The sequence below is a fragment of the Tamandua tetradactyla genome, chromosome X (assembly GCF_023851605.1).
Source record: "Tamandua tetradactyla isolate mTamTet1 chromosome X, mTamTet1.pri, whole genome shotgun sequence".
Taxonomy (NCBI): domain Eukaryota; kingdom Metazoa; phylum Chordata; class Mammalia; order Pilosa; family Myrmecophagidae; genus Tamandua; species Tamandua tetradactyla.
The window spans coordinates 36,067,623-36,073,622 of NC_135353.1; positions in this window are offsets into that span (position 1 = coordinate 36,067,623).

Consider the following 6,000-nt stretch of genomic DNA (forward strand, 5'->3'; position numbering starts at 1 on the left):
TTTTAGCAATGTTATGTAGTTTTCTGTGTACTAGTCCTTTACATACCTAGTTAAGTTCATTCCTAACTTCTTCATTCTTTTAGTTGCATTTTTGAATGGAATGTTTTCCTTAACTCCTAAGTTAGGTCATCACTTGTGTATAGAAATGTTACTGATATTTGCACATTAGTTTTATATCCTGCCACCTTGCTGAATTTTTTCATTAGCTCAAGCAACTTTGCTATAGATTTCTCAGGGTTTTCCAAATATTGCATCATGTCATCTGCAAATAATGAAAACTTTATGTCTTCCTTTCCAATTTGTATTCCTTTTATTTCTTTGTCCTGTATTATTTGTTCTAGCTAGAATTTGTAGTACAATGTTGAATAATACTGGTGACAGTGGGCATCATTGTCTCACTTCTGATCTTAGGGGGTTAGCTTTCCATTGAGTATGATGCTGGTTATCAGTTTTTCACATATTTCCTTTATCATATTGAGGAAGTGACCTGTGATTCTTATCTTCTGGGGTGCTTTTATCAGAAAAGGGTGATGAATTTTGTTGAATGTATTTCCAACACCAATCAAGAGGATCATGTGATTGCTTCCATTTGATTGGTTAATGTGCAGTACTACATTAATTGATTTTCTTGAGTTGAGCCATCCTTTCTTTCCTTGTATAAACCCTACTTGGTCATGGTGTGTAATACTTTTAATGTATTGTCGGATTCAATTTGCTAATATTTTGTTGAGAATATTTGCATCTATATTCATTTGGTAGATTGGCTTGCAGTTTTCCTTTCTTACAGCATCTTTATCTGGTTTTGGTATAAAAATGGTATTAGCTTCATAAAATGAGCTATCTAGTATTCCTTTTTCTTAAATTTTTTGGAAAATTTTGGGCAAGGTTGGTGTTAGTTCTTTTTGAAATGTTTGATAAAAATTCCCTGTGAAGCATCTGGCCATGGGCTTTTCTTTGCAAGATGATTTTTGATGATTGATTGAATCTCTTTACTTGTGATTGATCTGTTGAGATCTTCTATTTCTTCCTGATTTGGTGTAGCAATTTGTGTGTTTCCAGAAATTTGTCCATTTTGTATAAGTTGTCTAGTTTGTTGGCATTTAGTTGTTCCTAGTATCCTCTTACAATTTTTTTTTATTTATTCAGGGTCTGTGGTAATGCAACCCCTGAACATTTTGTTTATTTGTATCATCTTTCTTTTTTTCTATGTCAGTCTTGTTAATGGCCCATCAATTTTATTGATTTTCTCAAAGAACCAACTTTTGGTTTTATTGATTCTTTCTATTGTTCTTTTGTTCCCCCATTCATTTAACTCTGCTTTAAATTTTGTTATTTTTCTTTTTCTATTTGCATTGGGGTTAGTTTGCTGTTGTTTCTCAAGTTCCTCCAGGTGACCAATTTAAGTCCTCAATTTTTGCTTTTCCTTGTATTTTAATATAGGCATTTAGGACAATAAAATTCCCTCTCAGCATAGCCTTTGCCACATCCCAGAAGTTCTGAGTTACATTCTCATCTTCATTCATCTGCAGATAGCTACTGAATTCTCCATCAATTAATTTCTTCTTTGATCCACTGGTTAATTAATAGTGTGTTATTTAGTTTCCATATATTTGTGAATGTTTTTGTCCTTTTGTGGTTATTGATCACTTAATAGCATGTTGTTTAATTTCTGTTTATTTGTGAAATTTCTGGTGTTCCGGCTTTTATTGATTTCTAGCTTCATTCCATTATGATAAGCGACAGTACTTTGTATAATTTAAACCCTTTAAAATTGTTAAGTCCTGTTTTGTGCCCCAGTATGTGGTCTACCCTGGTGAATGATGAATGAGTACTTGATAAGGGGGCCAATGTGCTATACATGTCTGTTAGATCTAGTTCCTTCATACATATTATTTAGGATCTCTGTTTCCTTATTGATCCTCGGTTTAGATGTTCTATCTAATTATGAGAAAAGTGTGTTGAAGTCTACTATTATTATTGTAGAGTTGCCTTCATTTTTGTCAGTGTTAGCCTTATGTGTTTTGAAGCACCTGGCTAGTTGTATAAATAATTATGATTATTATGTCTTCTTGTTGGATTTCTTTCTTAATTAGCACATAATGTCCTTCTTTGTCTTTTTAAGAGTATTGTATATAAAGTCTATTTTTCTAATATTTAAATAGCTACCTCTGCTCTTTTCTGATTACTGTTTATATAGAATATCATTTTCCAACCTTTCGCATTTGACTTCTTTGTGACCTTATGTAAAAATTGTATCTCTTATACACAACATATAATTGGATCATGTTTTTATTATCCTTTCTGCCAGTATATGTCTTTTGATTGGAGAGTTTAGTCTATTAACATTCAATGTTATTACTCGAAAGGCAGTACTTTCCTCAGCCAATTTATCCTTTGGCTTTTAGAAATCATATCTTATTTTTACCTCTCTTTGTATACTTTTGTTTGCCCTGATTGATAGTCTTCATTTCTACACTCTCTTTCAAACCTCTCTCTCTTGTCTTTTCTTATCAGCCTGTAGCACTACCTTTAGTATTTCTTGCTAGGTAGGTTTCTTGGTCATCAACCCTCTCTGCTTCCATTTATATGTTAATATTGTAAAGTCACTGTCATATTTGAAGGACAATTTTGCCAAACATAGGATTCTTGGCTGGCAGCTTTTCTCTTTCAATAGCTCATGTATATCATATCACTGCTTTTTCACCTCCATGGTTTCTAATGAGAAATTCAGTTTGTTGTTGAGTTTCCAGTTTGTGTGATATATCAATATTCTCTTACTATGTTCAGAATTGTTTATCTTTGGCATATGGCAATCTGATTAGTAATTGTCTTGTAGTAGATCTATTCAGATTTATTCTGTTTGGAGTATGTTGGACCTGTATATTGATATCTTTCCTAAGAGTTGGGAAATTTGGGCCATTAATTCCTAACATATTCTTTTGATGCCTTTTTCCTTGTTTTCTCTTTCTGGGACACCTATGTCATGAATTTTCATGTGATTCATGCTATAATTCAATTCTCTGAGATGATGTTCAATTTTTTTTCCTTTTATCCCAATCTGTTCTTTTGTGCTTTGGATTTTTATGACCTGTCTTCAAGTTTGATGATCCTTTTTTCTGTCTTTTCAAACCTGGTATTGTATGACTCCATTTCATTTTCATCTCTTGGATTGTGCCATTTATTCTCACTACCTCTCATTTTTTACAAGTTTTCAATTTTTTCTTTATGCTCATCCAATGTCTTATTTATATCCTTCATTTCTTTGCCACATTTTTTTCATCTCATTGAATTGATTTATATTTGTTTGAATGTCTTTAATTATTTGTTTCAAGTCCTGTATCTCATCTGAAGTTTAACTTTATTCCTTTGACCAGGATATATTTTCGTCTTTGTTAGTGCATCTTGTGATTTCTTTGTGGTGTCTAGGCATCTGGTTTTCTTGATTAATTTATTCTGGATGTCATTGTTTCCTCTATTGCCTAAGGTTTACTTGTTGATTGCCTTTGTACTATAACTCGTCTTTGACACTTGATTCTACTTACTATAGGCATCTAGAATAACTCATGTTTATCTGATCAGAATTTTTCAGCTCTTCTTTATGTGATTCTTGTCCTGCATAGATGGTATGGTTTTTAAAATTGCTTTATTTGTGCAAAGTTTTTACCCCCAGAAAAAAGCTTCCTTTTCCCTCATTCTCCTCTGGAAATGTTGATCTGTTCTGTTGCTTTTAAGTTTGCCTCTGCATGTTCTTAACACTCTTTAATGATGTCTAGTGACTTTTACCTGAAGGGTGGATTCTTGGAAGAGGGACTCCTGGAGAGGGCCTATCCCTGTTAGTTTTTTTCCAGACAAGACAGGTCCAGAGTCACAAAAAGGGTGTAGATCAGTGCAATTGTTCCCTATGAAGAGATCTAGCATGATTCTGTGCTTTTTTGTCCAGCCCAGAAGATGGCACTCTTCAGCCTGCTGCTCCCCACAGTCCTAATGTGGCATTGCATCTTTAATTTTCAGCTGACTCTGACCCCGCCAGGTGTGCAATTGAGAAAGAGGCTGGGACAACCATATTTTGCAAATTAAAACTGATGTAAGAATGCCAGACCCTGGGATCCAATTTCAGTAAACAACAGCTTCAAACTGCACCGGGTCTTACCACCCTCTCTTCTTTTCTTTTCTTTTTTTAAAGGAAAGAATTTATTAATTTTCAAGTTAACAGTTCTAAAACAGGAAAATGTCCAAATTAAAGCAAGACTACAGAAATGTCTAATTTAAGGCATCCAGGGAAAGATACCTTGGCTCTTGAAGACTGATGACATTCAGAGTTACTCTCTCAACTGGAAAGGCACATGGCGAACATGGCGTCATCTGCTAGCTTTCTCTCCAGGCTTCCTATTTCATGAAGGTCCTCCAGGGGTGTTTTCCTTCTTCATCTCCAAATGTCTCTAGCTGCATGGGCTTTCACGACTCTCATGGCTCTGAAGCTTATTGTAAAATATCTCCTCTTTCAAAAGATCACAGTAAACTAATCAAGACCCACCTGGAATGGGTGAGGCCACATCTCCCATTGAGATAATCTAATCAATTTCCAACCTACAGTGCTGAATAAGGATTAAAAGAAATGGCTGCCTCCACACACGGATCAAGATTAAAACATGACTTTTCTAGTGTACATAATCCTTTTAAACTGGAACATTCAACCCTCTGGTCCCTAAAAAGACATGTGTTTCTCATATACAAAATACATATATTCTATCACAATATCTGAAATGATTCAACCATTTCAGTAACAATACAAATGCAACACAAATTAGGAAACAGTACAAAATCTCATCAAAGTTAGCTATAGGCATGGTCCATACTAAGGCAAAATTCTCCTTTGGCTATGGACCTGTAAAACTCAGAGCAAGTTATTCTCTGCCAACATACAAAGGAGGGACCGTCATATGATACATAGTCCCATTTCCACAAGGAAAATTTGCAAGGAACACAGGGGTCAAAGGACCCAAGCAGTTTTGAAAACCTGCAAGGCAAACTCCGTTAGATTTCAAAGTTTGAAAGTCATTTAGCTTAAAGGGCTTTAGAAAGTGGCAGTCCCACCCTTTCCATGGTCTTATGCAGTGGTCCACCACTTTCCAGATGCAACATTGGGGGACCTTAGGGAGACCACAGTTTCTCCACCCTCTCCAAGCAGTCACCCCTTTTTCTTAAAGAAGTGCTTTCCTTCTGCACTCTGTTCTCAACTGACCTGAGAAGCTTCCATGTCTTTTGATCTACCCTGTTTTCACTTGTTCGCGGTTAAGACAGAGACTTCCAGTCACTTTTTTTTTAATTGAAACTGTTGCTGCTATTCAAGCCCCTGGTATCTGAATTCTCTAAACAGATTCATTAGTACATGGCCCTGTTCTCCATTTTCTTGGGGGAAGATCTGTCCTTCAGCAACTTGTGTTCCATGCTGAAGAGGTTACCAATAATCTTAAACATTCCCAGTTCCATCACTGCCTAGGGAAGGACTAAAACGGAAGCTGTCATCTGTTTTCTTTAATAGGCTGTTAAAAAATGTAGCTGTCTTCAAGTTGGTGTCCAGCACCCTGAGTTTGTGAATAAAGATCATGAGTCAGTGCCTGGCCCTGTCTCTGCCTTTCTTGGGGACAGAGCCATCCTTCAGCAAACTGATATCCACTACCTTGAGAAGCCTCTATGTCTCTCTATCTGTCCTGCTTTCTCCCTTGCTGAGAGTGGGGTTGAAAAAGAACCTATTAGGTTCTTTCTTTCCTGGGGGAGTTTTAAATTTCCGTGTGGTCAGAGTTGGTATCCAGTCATCAGAATTCACCAATCAAAAGCTGCAATTGGTCCCTGACCAAGTCCCACTCCCCCTGACTCTATGAAAGAGGTCTTCTATTTCCAGCTCTGGAGTGATGCCCAAAGACGCCGGCTGTGTCAGTTGGAGATAGGCACCGGCCTCCACAATGTGGAGAGATCTACTCACAGCTGTCACGGAATTTT